This window comes from Propithecus coquereli, unplaced genomic scaffold (assembly GCF_000956105.1).
Source record: "Propithecus coquereli isolate 6110/MARCELLA unplaced genomic scaffold, Pcoq_1.0 Scaffold137, whole genome shotgun sequence".
Lineage (NCBI taxonomy): Eukaryota > Metazoa > Chordata > Mammalia > Primates > Indriidae > Propithecus > Propithecus coquereli.
Window position 1 is genome coordinate 6,662,211 of NW_012137969.1, and position 12,160 is coordinate 6,674,370.

General features: G+C 52.4%; 1 protein-coding gene across 2 annotated transcripts in view; it reads left to right on the top strand.

Moving 5' to 3' along the window:
* The window catches only part of MAD1L1 (MAD1 mitotic arrest deficient-like 1 (yeast)), a 396,911-nt gene that overhangs the window by 284,627 nt on the left and 100,124 nt on the right, over positions 1–12,160 (top strand). The gene's annotated exons all lie outside the window — the stretch shown is intronic.

The following is a 12,160-nucleotide window of genomic DNA, read 5'->3' on the forward strand; positions in this document are numbered from 1 at the left end:
AATAAGTATCATTTATCAGTTTATATGTGGCCCATTAATCACGAATAAATCCAATACTCCATGAAAACGGGCCATCTTTCAGTGGGCTAAGCACACTTCACAAGCCCAGAGAGCCCTTTGCAGCGTCCCGGGGGGAGCAAGGCCAAGCGGGAGTTGGTGCCCCTTGGCTGTGCCCTCCAGGTCTGTAAATCAGAGCAGTGACCTTCAGATGTGTGGCCTATCCCCTCTGATGTAGTGAAGTGACGCTGGGATCCGCTCACTCCAAGCCTCAGGGAGTGTGACAGGCACCAAGTGCCACCCTGGCTGAGCCCACTCTGCAGCCACAGGGACAGGCAGATCCGTCACCTAGAGTAGCAGGGTTCCATGAGCCCAGAGACACTGATTGTGGTCTAGACCCCCCGAAGCACGCTGCCCCACGCCCTGGGCCTCGGGTCCTTCCACATAGCCTGGAGCACAGGCCTGCCCCCGCTCCTGTGTGTGGCAACACTCTTGCTGCCTCAGCCTGGAGGTATTTGCAGGGTCATCTGGGGGGCGCTGTGGGCTGCTGTTCTCTTGACACGTGCGTCTCGATTTTGTTTCTGGGTGTGTCTTTCTGCCTGATGAAGCCTCTTCCCATTTCCTTTCCGTGTGTTTGTCACCGCATCTGGTGAAGGCTGGGGGTGTTCCCTGGAGAGCGGAGCTGGAAAGGCTGGACCTTCCCATAGTGCCGAGCCCCGCTGACGTGTGGGGCGGGTTCTTCTGGTCGTCCGTCTGTCAGAGAGTCTTAGGTGGGGCCCTCCCTCCCACCCTCCGTTTGCTCTCTCCATAGACCTTTGTAGAACACCCAAGGGCCGCATCCCAAAGCCCCGAGGCATAAGGCCTGGTGCCTGGCAAGCCTGTGGTTGTGAGGTCAAGGTCAGCCAGCCTGCATAGAGTGGCCAGCTGTGCCCTTACTCAAGGTGTGACCCCGAAGCTTCAGTGTCTCAGCTGTTGAGTCGAGGCCGTAACAATACTACAGGGGGTGGTGCCGCGAAGCCCCGGCATGGGGGCTAGATGCCGCGGGCACTGAGAACTGATGGCATTTTGTTGTCCTCAGTCTTGTTGCTGGTTCCTGTGAGTGTCATTAGCATGAGGTGGTCTCTGGGCCCCCCCCAGCCTCAGCATCCGCGTCCGGCAGGTCTCAGGTTTGTCAGTGTCCTTTGTCCTGGGGTTCACCTGTGACTGACACGGTATGGAGTCGATGGGACTCTGTGCCCCTTGGCATTTTATGGAACAGCATTTGCTCGAGCGGTCCTCTCTCTGTGACCCCGTATTGGGTTCATGAGCAATGAGCACAGGGCGTGTGCGAGCCTTGCACACCCTCATGCATGCACACCCCTTTACTCCTCACACCTCTCCCCTCTAGGTTTTCAGAATTAATTTTTGGGACCTCTTAGCAGGGACTTGTACTGACCCTTAATAAATCCCATGTCATTTTCTGTAGATTGGAATATCAAGGCACATTAAGAAACGTGACAGAACCAGGCCTAGAAGGGCCTTACTTCCTGGGTTGTTCCCCCTTCCCTGGGTGGAGCAGAGACTGGTGACACAGAGTGAGGCCCACCAAAGCTTGCCCCCCAACACCCGGCTCCTGGGGCCATCGTGTTCCACTCACCGTACAAGTGGTTCTTGGGCTTCTCAGTTCTCATCAGCCTCAGCTGTGTAGGCCATGGGCCGCCGCCAGGGGTTCCTAGACACTGGCTTGTTAGCATGGACAGACCTCCCGATAACCTTCCCTGGGGCTGCACAAGGAGGCCTCTCCTGCCAGCCGACGGATTATGTTGGCTGCCCCATGTGCTGGTGCAGGGACTGCATACTCAGGTCCAGGCTACGCAGCAAAGTTGGCCGTGAGTGGGGGTGTGCCCTGCCAGCACGGCATGGCTCTGTGGCCAGCTAGCCAGGTGTGTCCGCCCTCTTTCCCGGTAGCCCAGGTGGGAAACAAAAGCCAAGAGTAGGGGCAGGCCTCTCTCACACGACCTCTGGGTGAGTTGGGGGCAGTCCTGGGCTTCCTCCCAGCTCTCCCCACCACAGGGGTTGCCTCCAGGTCTCCATGGGGGCCGTGAAGGCCCGAGTCCCTGTGTCCTCTAGCCCTTCTGGCCACGGCTCCTCCTCTTGCCTGTGTGTCCTGGCAAATTTAAGAGCTGAAAATGCAAACTTGGAGCATTTGCAAAACGATTCTTGGAAGGGTCCCTTACCAGCATCTAGTGTAATAGATCAGTCCCTTGACTGTTTGCTCATTTATTTATTCATCCATCCTGTCCCCCGGGCTCTGTGCTCCACTGTGGGGACATGGGCACTTGGAATATGGCCGTGACAGGTGTTCAAGGCTGGAAGGGGTGCTTCTGTGTCACACTAGAGGGGACAGGAGAGGCTTTCAGATCTGGCCTGGGAGAAGGAGTCAGGGCCAAGGTTGCCTGAAAGAGGGGAAGGGGCATGTATGCAGAGGCCTAGGCCAGTTGAGGGTGAGGTGGATGAGAAGTGTCTGGATCCCAGTGCTGATTGGACTCATCGTCTGTGCCCTCCTGCCCCAGACCCTTGGAAGTCACAGAGAGAGAGTGCAGCAGCAGACTTGGAATCTGGAAAGTAGGTGACTAAATGGACTCGGCAAAAGGAATTCTGAGCTGCAGTAGGTGGAGCCAGACGGGTCTGATTCACACCTCAGCTCTCCCAGGAGCTGGTGGCAAGTGACAGCAGGGAGAGGTGTAACCGGCTAAAACACGGGGGATGGAGGATGCTTGGTTGAGAGTTCAGCTGTGAGACAGAGCCCCAGATCTTACCCTCAGCTGTGTGCAGTGGGCAGTTGTCTCTCCTCAAAAAAGATAAAAAACCAAAAAGCCAGCAGTTTATTAAAATGTGGTCCCAGGCTGGCAGCAGCCTCTCTGGGACCATTTTGGAAATGCATATTCTTTGCTCCGTCTCAGACCTCTGAGTCAGAAGTCCTGGGCTGGGCCCGGACATCTGCTGACCAGCCCTGTAAGATGCTCAGGTGCTCAGGCAAGTTTGTGAACAGCTGCTCTGGGGAGGGGCTGCGGAGGGTCTCCGGACAGGCCCAGGCCAGGACGTAAGCCTAGAGTGAGCACAGAGGGTGAGGCAGAGGATGCTGATGGACTTCAAGACGCCTCCCGCCCCAGGCCCGCTCAGTGCACTCTGGAGTGCTGGCGGTGGCAGGTGTGGCCTCCAGGCCAGGGGCCCTGACCAGCCCCAAAAGGCACCGACATTGCAGGTTCCCAGTGGAACTGCTCAGCCCAGTTAGTCCGTGGGGAAGCCTCATCCTCCCGCTCAGAGGTTCCTGTGTGCCCTGTGGCACCCACTTATGACAGCAAGACACCCAGGATTGTCAGACACCGGAAAGAAGAAGAAAAGGCCTCTGAGATGGAAAATATAGATCAAAGTAAACAATAGAAAAATGCAACTTGAAGGCAGTAGACCATCACAGCGAAGAAAACCTCCAAAGAATTGTGCTGTGGATGTCTTCAGAGATAAGACAGGACGTTTCAACGACACAAGAACAAGATACCTTTAAACAATTCTGAGAACAAAATGAACTTTGAGAAGTTAAAGATATTGAGAGTTAGATGGAAATCTAAATGCAAGTTTTATAAGATAAAATTGAGAAAGTTTATCTGAAAGTAGAGCAAAAAGAAAATGAGATGGAAAACAGGAGGAAAAAGGTAAGAAAATCAGAGGACCGACCAGTCCAGGGATCCAGGTCTGAGTAAAAGGGCGCCGGGGGAGCAGAAGATGGGGTGGGGGGTGGGGGTCACAAGTGAAGTGCTTGGAGAGCAGCTCCGGGGTGGGAGGAGCTGATGATCCGCCTCGTGGAATATGCGCAAAAGGCCCTTTCCTTGGATGGAAATGGATCTGTACAAATATACATCCTCGTGAAACTCAGAATACAGGGACAAAGAGCAGGCTGTAAACTTCCAGAGAAGGAAAAGATAGGTCATTTGTCAAAGGACGAAGGTCCGAATCAGTTAATACTCTCAGCAGCAGCCTGGCAGCTGGAAGCCGCACCTTCTACTTCCCAGCGGAGTGACTGCCACTGAGAGTCCCATGCCCACCCCAGCTCCCAGTTGAGTTTGGAGGAAGAATTACATGTATTTTCAGCTGTCCAAGGTCTTAAAAATTTACCTCCCAAGTACTCTTTCTGGGGAAGCTGGTGAAGGATGTGGCCCAATAACATGAGGGAGCAAACCAAGAAAGCAGATGCGGCGCAGAATACAGGAGCTCCAGGCTCGGAGGGGGCGAAGGAAGATCCCAGGACGGCGGGCTTGGGGAGCAGCCAGCATGGGCTGGAACCGGTCAGAGGGTACCGGGGCTTCCTCAGACAAAACGTGGGGCATCAGATGTCTCCAGAGGAGACATGGGCCAGAGCTCTCCTCACCTGTGTGCCTGGCGTGGGCTGCTGTGGACATTGGTGCCTTTGCTCCAGGGCTGCTGCCCCTGGCTGCACATAGCCTCCTCCTTCCCTGTGTGTCAGATGCGTTTCTCGTGTTTTATGTTTGCCACTCCACCAAAAAAAAGTCAGGAAGCACCTACGTAGACAACTAGCACAGAGGTGCGACTATTGGGATGAATGCTCTCGGTGTTCTCCTTGCTGCATGCTCCACTCCCAGTTCTCCCCGGGAGGGGAGCAGCTCTGTCCCTCACCCGGGCCTGACCACTGTGGTGCTGGCCTGATCCGTGGCCCTGCCCTGGCGCCACCGTCTTGCAGGGCTGTGCAAGCATCTCCTTCCCGGCAGCCCCTGCTCGTGTATCTTTGGAGGTCAGTGTGACCCCTGGGCCCATTTACTGCCCTCTCTGCAGGTGCTTTGACCCATCCTGCCCCAACTGTGGAGTAAAGAGCTCCGGGGGTCTGAAGTCACAGCTGGCAGAGCGGGGAGGGGACGCAGCTGTTCCAAGCCAGGTTGGCAGGTAGGAGCTTCTCCAGGGCAGGGGCTCACATGTCTCCTGGCTGGAGCCAGGAGGGTAGAGAGCACCCTCCCCCAGCAGGCTCCTTCGCATGCAGAGGAAGCAGCAGGGACTAGACTAGTTGGTTGGGAACTCAGAGTGGGCATCCTGGAGGATGTGGATTTACACCTGGCTGTGGCAGGAGTAGGGAGGGGAAGCCCTGGTGGGGCTGGGGTAGCCTGTGACGTGTTTAGAAGGCGGTGGGTAACCAGCTTGGCTGGCGTTTCTGTTCATTTACCTCCTCTCCCTTGGTGATTTATTGGGCACCTACTGGTCACTGGCAGGTCCAGTTGTGGCTCCAGCAACTCTGTGAGTGAGGACAAGCGGGAACGGAGGTGAGCTTTCTCCAGGGGTGGTCACGGGAAGCCAGGGGGACATGGGGGCAGACACAGGGTCTCGGGCAGCGTGGTCATGGGCGCTAAGGACCCCATGTTCCCACATAGGCCCTCAGAGCCCAGGGCTGGACCAATTTGCCCAGGCTTTTGTGCTGCCACCTCCTTGGGGCCCACCCCTTGCTGCCCGCAATGGCACCCTCGTCTCCCTTGTCCAGAGGGGTGGGAGCGCTTGCGCTGCCATTGCAGAACCTCCAGGCAGGCTCCACAGCGTGAACCTGATTCCTGAGCCTGCCCCTGCCCCTGCCCCTCCCTGCAGGGACAATCCTGCGTGTCTCTGAGCAGGGTGCAAACACCAGTGCTCCTCCCAGCCTAGCTGTCCTGGGCCACTCCTAGGTTGGGCGAGGGTGCGTCCCCTGGGTCAGGAGAGGCCAGGGTGGGTTGTGAGGGCTTCCAGCCAGCAGGTCATCAGGCCTGTTCCTGCCAGCCAGGAGAAACCCAAGTGACCTGAGACTGACGCCCAGCATCCTGCCAGGGAGCCAGTCCTGGGGGTCCCTGGGGTCCCTCCATGATGGCTTCAGCCCCTTTGTGCCCCGATCACCTGGCATCTGTGAGGTCAGTAGATGGTCTCTTCCGGGTCTAGGGAACGTGGAGCTGGGAAGAGCGGGGGAAGGGGTGGGGGTGCGCAGAGGCGTGGATGTCTACCTTCTGACCGGAGCACGTCACCACCCTGAAGTTCTCCCAAGGGCTTTGTCAGTGTGGGCCCTGGGCCCAGGGGCTGAGGACACAGGGGCAGATAAGCAGCCCCTGCCCTGAGGGCTCCCAGGGTGGCTACTCCAAAGGTCAGCCAGGAACACCATGGTGTGACTTTCCTGGCTTCTTTGACAAAGGAATCACAACCCATACCCAGGTGGGACCAGGAGGGTTATTAATTGCAGTTTAATTAGGTAATGCATTAACATTAAAATAGTCTAATCCTGTCAAAACAACACATTGAAGCCGATCAAATTTGTCACTGCCTGACTGTGGGCAGAGCTGATCCTAAAGGTGTCTCTGGGAGGATGGCGGGCGCTGTGCGGCCCTCACGGGGAGGCCTGGCTCTGGTCGACTGCTCAGCGCTCAGCGCCTGGGGCGGCGAGGAAGAGACCGGTGATTTTCTTTTCCAGTTTCACTAATGTGTGCTGCTTTTCTCTGTGTGTGAATGTGCTGCCTCTCCAATTCCAGACTTGTGACCCGCGCTATTCCCGCTTCAGCCAGTGCTATCTCCGGAGACAGCCTCAGCCGGGGAGAGAGGGGAGACCCAGAGAAGTGCCCTGATGGCCACTCCTTGGGCCACCAGGCCAAGTGCTGTGGGGAGCTGCCCGTGTGCCTGGCAGCGCCGAGCTCTCACCTGGCGGAGGTCTGTCTTTAAGCTGTGCCCTGGGGCAGGACCACCGCCACCAGGCCTCGGTTTGCTCAGATACAAACGGGGTGCCGTGATGGCAGCTGAGCAGCTCAAATGAGACAGTGGTGTGCAGGGGCCCTGCTGAGCTGTGCAGTTAGTGGGCGTCGGGGGGAAGGGCTGGTATCCCAGGCTTGGCGAGCACATATGTTTGACATCCCGTGTGGGCCGGTCCTGTGCCAGCCCGAGGTACTACCCTTGGGTCCTGCCATCTAGGCACTTGCAGTCCAGGTGGGGAAAGACCAAGGTGCCCAAGTGATTGGGCACGTGGGCGCGATGTCAGGCGTGGCTGGGCTCTGCCAGTAGTGTCAGTCAGGAGTGGACTAAAACCGGGCCTCCCCAGGAGGGCATCCTCCTGCCCCCAAGCAGAGCAGCCGGGCGCCAGGCAGGAACCTCAGAACTTCAGAGAGGGGTGGAGAAAGGCCCCGGGATGTGATGTTGGTCAAGGCCGTGAGCCCCGGCCACTGCTCTGCACTACTCAAGGCCTTGGGGAGGGGGTGAAGTGTCCAGGAACCGGAAGGAGATGGGCCAGGGGGAAGCACCTCGATGGAGCTGCCCAGGGGGTGCCCTGGGGGTCACACTCACTCGGCAGATGAGGCTGGGGGCTCTGTGCTTCTAGTAAGGCTGCAGAGCCAGGGTGCATGGTGGCTGCCAGGTTTCCTACTGCCATGGTGAGAAGTGCTTATGACACCTGGGTTGGCAGGTCCATGCTTGGCCCAATAGCTGGCCTCTGACAACCCCGAGCCTCCTGGGGAGCTGGCAGGAGAGCACTCCAGCTTATCATACTCCTCAGCGTGCAGCAGGAGGCATCCTGCCTGGCCTGTTCTCAACTAGAAGGAGCACCTCGGATGGGCTGGAAGGTCACAGGCGAGTGAGAAGGGAGATCAAGAAGCAGCCTCTGCCAGGCGCGGTGGCTCATGCCTGTAATCCTAGCACTCTGGGAGGCGGAGGCGGGAGGATCGCTCGAGGTTAGGAGTTCGAGACGAGCCTGAACAAGAGCGAGACCCCGTCTCTACTGAAAATAGAAAGAAATTATCTGGACAACTAAAAATATATAGAGAAAAAATTAGCCGGGCATGGTGGCGCATGCCTATAGTCCCAGCTACTCGGGAGGCTGAGGCAAAAGAATTGCTTGAGCCTAGGAGTTTGAGGTTGCTGCGAGCTAGGCTGACGCCACAGCACTCTAGCCCAGGCAACAGAGCAAGACTCTGTCTCAAAGAAAAAAAAAAAAGAAGCAGTCTCCCTGGCCTCCCCCACCGTCCACTCTTGTGACCATGGATGAGTTCCCCTGAGACGGGAGCCCTATTCTTCTCTGGGGGCCCTGGCACGTCTCGGGATCTAGGGCCTTCCCGTCTACCCATCCCCTGTCAAGCAGCCTATCGATAACTTGTTCACCGCCCCAGCTGTTCAGTTGCGCGCCCACAGATGCCCCAGACAGGTGGCAGGGCTCCGCCACCATCTACCTCCTAACCGAGCAGACTTTGATTAGGAACGACGCATCCTAGGCCACCTGGTTGTGCACAATTGGAAACACTCTTTCATTCAGCAGCAAGCAGAGGGAAGAAAGGTTTTCACTGAAACCTCAGTTCAGGGAGGTGGAAATTCTCTGATGCTTACTCGCTAGCCTGCCGGTGCTCCACCGTTGAGAGCCTCAGATCTTGCACCCGTGCGGCCAGAGGATGGCTCTGTTGGCAGAGCCAGGAGCTCCAGAACCCTTCACCCCCGCCGGGGAGGATCACCGCCACTCAGCCACCACTGGACTACTCTTGTATCTTTGTCAGAATCCTGTTGACCACGTGAGTCTGTCTCTGCTCCCTCTGTCTGTCCCTTTGCTGACAGCACACATCTTAACCTACTGTAGCTTTATCGCACATCTTAAGATCAGTAGCACAATCCCTCCAACTTTATGCATCTTTTTTCAAAATTGTTTTGGCTATTTTAGTTTTGTTATTTTTCCATTTAAATTTTAGATTCGGTTTGTCTTTATCTATAAAAATCCTGCTGAGATTTTTGTAGGAATTACATTAAATTTGTAGATGAGTTTGAGGAGAGTCCCTGTCTTTATTGCGATGTCTTCCAGTCCACGACATGGCATGTCTCTCCGTTATGTAGGTTTTCTCTGATTTCTTTTATCAGCATTTTGCGAATTTCGCCACACAACCTACTTCTTTTTTTGTTAGAGATGCACATGGTTTCATTGTTTTCTTTTTCTTTTTTTAGTTTTAGTTTTTGGAGTTATTGTAAATGTTTGTTTGTGTCAACTGTTTCCAGTTCATTGCTTGTGTATAGAAATATGACTGATTTGTGTGCTGGCTTTGTAACCTATGACCTTGCTAAACTCACTTGTTAGTTCTGGGAGGGTTTTCTTGTTTTGTTTTTGTTTCCTAAATTCTTCGCAATCCTGTCATCTGTGAATAAGAACTCTTCTGTTTATTCCATGAAAATCTATGTGCTTTGTGTTGCATTTTCTTGTGTTAGCACGTGCCCCAGGGCCTTAGTGTAGTGTTGAATAGGAGAGGGGAGAGTTGACATCTTATCTGGTCCCTCGTCTGGGGGGAAGCAGTCTCTCACCGTGAGGTGTGCAGCAGCCGCTGCCCTTTACCAGGCTGAGCAGGTTCCCTTCTGTTCTTAGTCTGCTGAGAGTGTTTATCATGTTGGCTGTTGAATTCTGTCAAATGCTTTCTCTGCACCCATTGACATGGTCCTGTGTTTTTCTTCCTTAGGCTGTCAGTGGTGATTGACAGTATGTCCTTGTTATTTGTGAAATCTTCAATATCGAACCAGCCCTGCATGCCTTGAGTAAACCCCCTGGATCATAGGGTAGTCTTTTTATGTGTTGCTGAATTCAGTTTGTTGACATCAGTAATTCTGCATCTGTGTTCATGCAGTCCTCAGTTTGTGTGGTTTTGGTTTCAACATAATGAGTGAAAGGAGGTGGAAATGTCCCTTTCTCCTTTATTTCCTAGAGGAGATTCTATAGAATTGGTGCTATCTGTTTACATGTTTTGTAGGATCTGCTGGTGAAACCATCTGGGCCTAGGGTTGTGGCTGTGGCAGGTTCTCATGGTTACAGGAAGAGTGGACTCACAGGAACAGTGAGTTCTCTTTCATCTCAGGTGAATTTTAGTAGATTGTATGTGGGTTTGTGTGTGGGGGGGAGGGGGTTGTTTGTTGCTCAAATTTATGAGCAAGGGAATGTTTGTACCATTCCCTCATTAACATCATGGTGTCTGCTGGGTTTGTCTCAACACGCCTCTCACCTTCCTGATAGCGCTAGTCGGTGTCTTCACTCTTTCTCCTTTGTCAGCTCTCTTCTTTATTTCCTTCCATCTGCCTGCTTTAGTTTTATCTTCCTCTTCTCTTTCTAGCTTACGGTGGAAGGCCGGCTTGCATATTTAAGAACTTTCTTGTTTTCTAATGTAAGCATCTACCGCTGTAAATTTCCATCTGAGCACTGCTTTAGCTGCATTCCAGGAATTTTGATATGTTACATTTTTGTGTTCAATTCAAAATATTTTCAAATTTTGATTAAGATGTGCTATGGTTGGAACATGGCCCCCCAAAATTCATGCATTGGAAATTTAATCCCCAATGAGACAGAGTTGGGAGGTGCTTAGGTCATGAGAACTCCGCCTTCATGAGGGATTGAAGCCATTATAAAAAGGGCTGTGGCGGGGGGCCCTCTGTCTCTGCCCTCCAGCCTCCCACGAGACCTCCCAGCCACCAGAACGGTGGGCCAGTGAATCACTGTTCAGTATGAATTTACCAGTCTCAGGTATTCCATGATAGCAGCACAAACAGACTAAGTCGAGATGTCTGCTGTGACCTTACTTATCTCCTTACCTATTTATTAGACACAGGGTCTCCCTCTGTCACCCAGGTTAGAGTGCAGTGGTGTCATCACAGGTCACTGCAGCCTTGATTTCCTGGGCTCAAGCGATCCTTCCACCTCAGCCTCCCGAGTAGCTGGGACTACAGGCACGCACCACCACACCCAGTTATTTTTCTTTATTTTTTATAGAGACAAGGTCTTGATATATTGCCCAGGCTGGTCTCGAACTCCTGGCTTCAAGCAGTCCCTCTGCCACAGTCTCCCAAAGTGCTAGGATTACAGGAATGAGCCACTGCTCCCAGTCCATACATATTTAGAATCGTGTTTTTTAATTTCAGAGTATCTTTGCTGAATTTTTCAAGTAACTTCTGTTACTGATTTCTTGTATTAATTCTGTTATGCTGAGGGAACATACTTTGTATGATTTAGTTTCTTTTTAATTTAAGATGTTTGATGGCCAAGAATTTGAGCTGCCTTGAAATGTGGTGTGTGCACCTGATAGGAACGTGTATTCTGCCTTTAAATGTGTGTGTTTAGACCACTAATGTAAGTTTTTATTCATTTGGATTTAGGGCCACCATTTTATGATCAGTTTTCTTCTTGTCCTGTTTTTTGTTCCCTTGCTTCCTCTTTCCTCTTTTCTGGTTATTAGAACTCTTTTAGTATTCCATTTTGATGTATCTATGTTTACTCAACTTTTCACAGCACGCTTAGGATAATATTTTATCACTTCCAGTGGAACATCAGGATCTTACGATATAGATTCTCCACGCCCCCTTCATGTGGTAGTAGTCGTATGAATTTACTCTGTATACACTGAACATCCCATCAAGAAATGTTACAATTCCTACTCTTAACTGTCACACCTATTTTAAAAAACCTAAAAGAAGAAAAATAGTTCGTAGTTTTACCTAAATGTTTAGCCGTCCTGTTGCTCTTCCTTCATTCCCTCAGGGCCTGTTTCCCTTCTGCCGGCGCTTCTCTCAGAGCCAGTGGCTGGGTGGCTGCTCTTTTTCTCGTTCACCTAGCAGGGCCTTCACTGTACCCTCTTGCTGGGGAGTGTCTTTGCCGGATGTGGGATTCTGGGTCAGCAGTTCTTGTCTTTAGCACTTTAAAAATCAACATTGTTTTCCTGTCTCTGGCCTCTGGTTTCTGATGAGTAATCTGCAGTCATTCAGGTAATTTCCCTTCCATGTAAAAGGCAGAGATTTTCTGACACTTCAAGTATAATGATATTTGTAAGTTAACATAAAAGATGGGAAGAAATCGTGCAAACACATTATCTGATGGCTGCCAGCATGTGCAGGTATAATGGATGTGACAATTGTAGCATAAAGGGACTCATGTGGTGACATGATTTCTACGTTCCAATTTAAGTGGGAAAATACTATTTCTCAGAATGGGAAAAGTTGAATCTATATTCTTTTTATTTTATTAGCTCAGGAACAGATCTTTTTTTTTTTTAAATTTCAAAATGTTAATGGGGTACGAATGTTCTTGTTACATGGATGTCTTTTATAATGCTTAAGTCGGGGCTGTTAGTGTGCCCATCAACCCAAATGCGTTCATCATACTCAATAGGTAGGT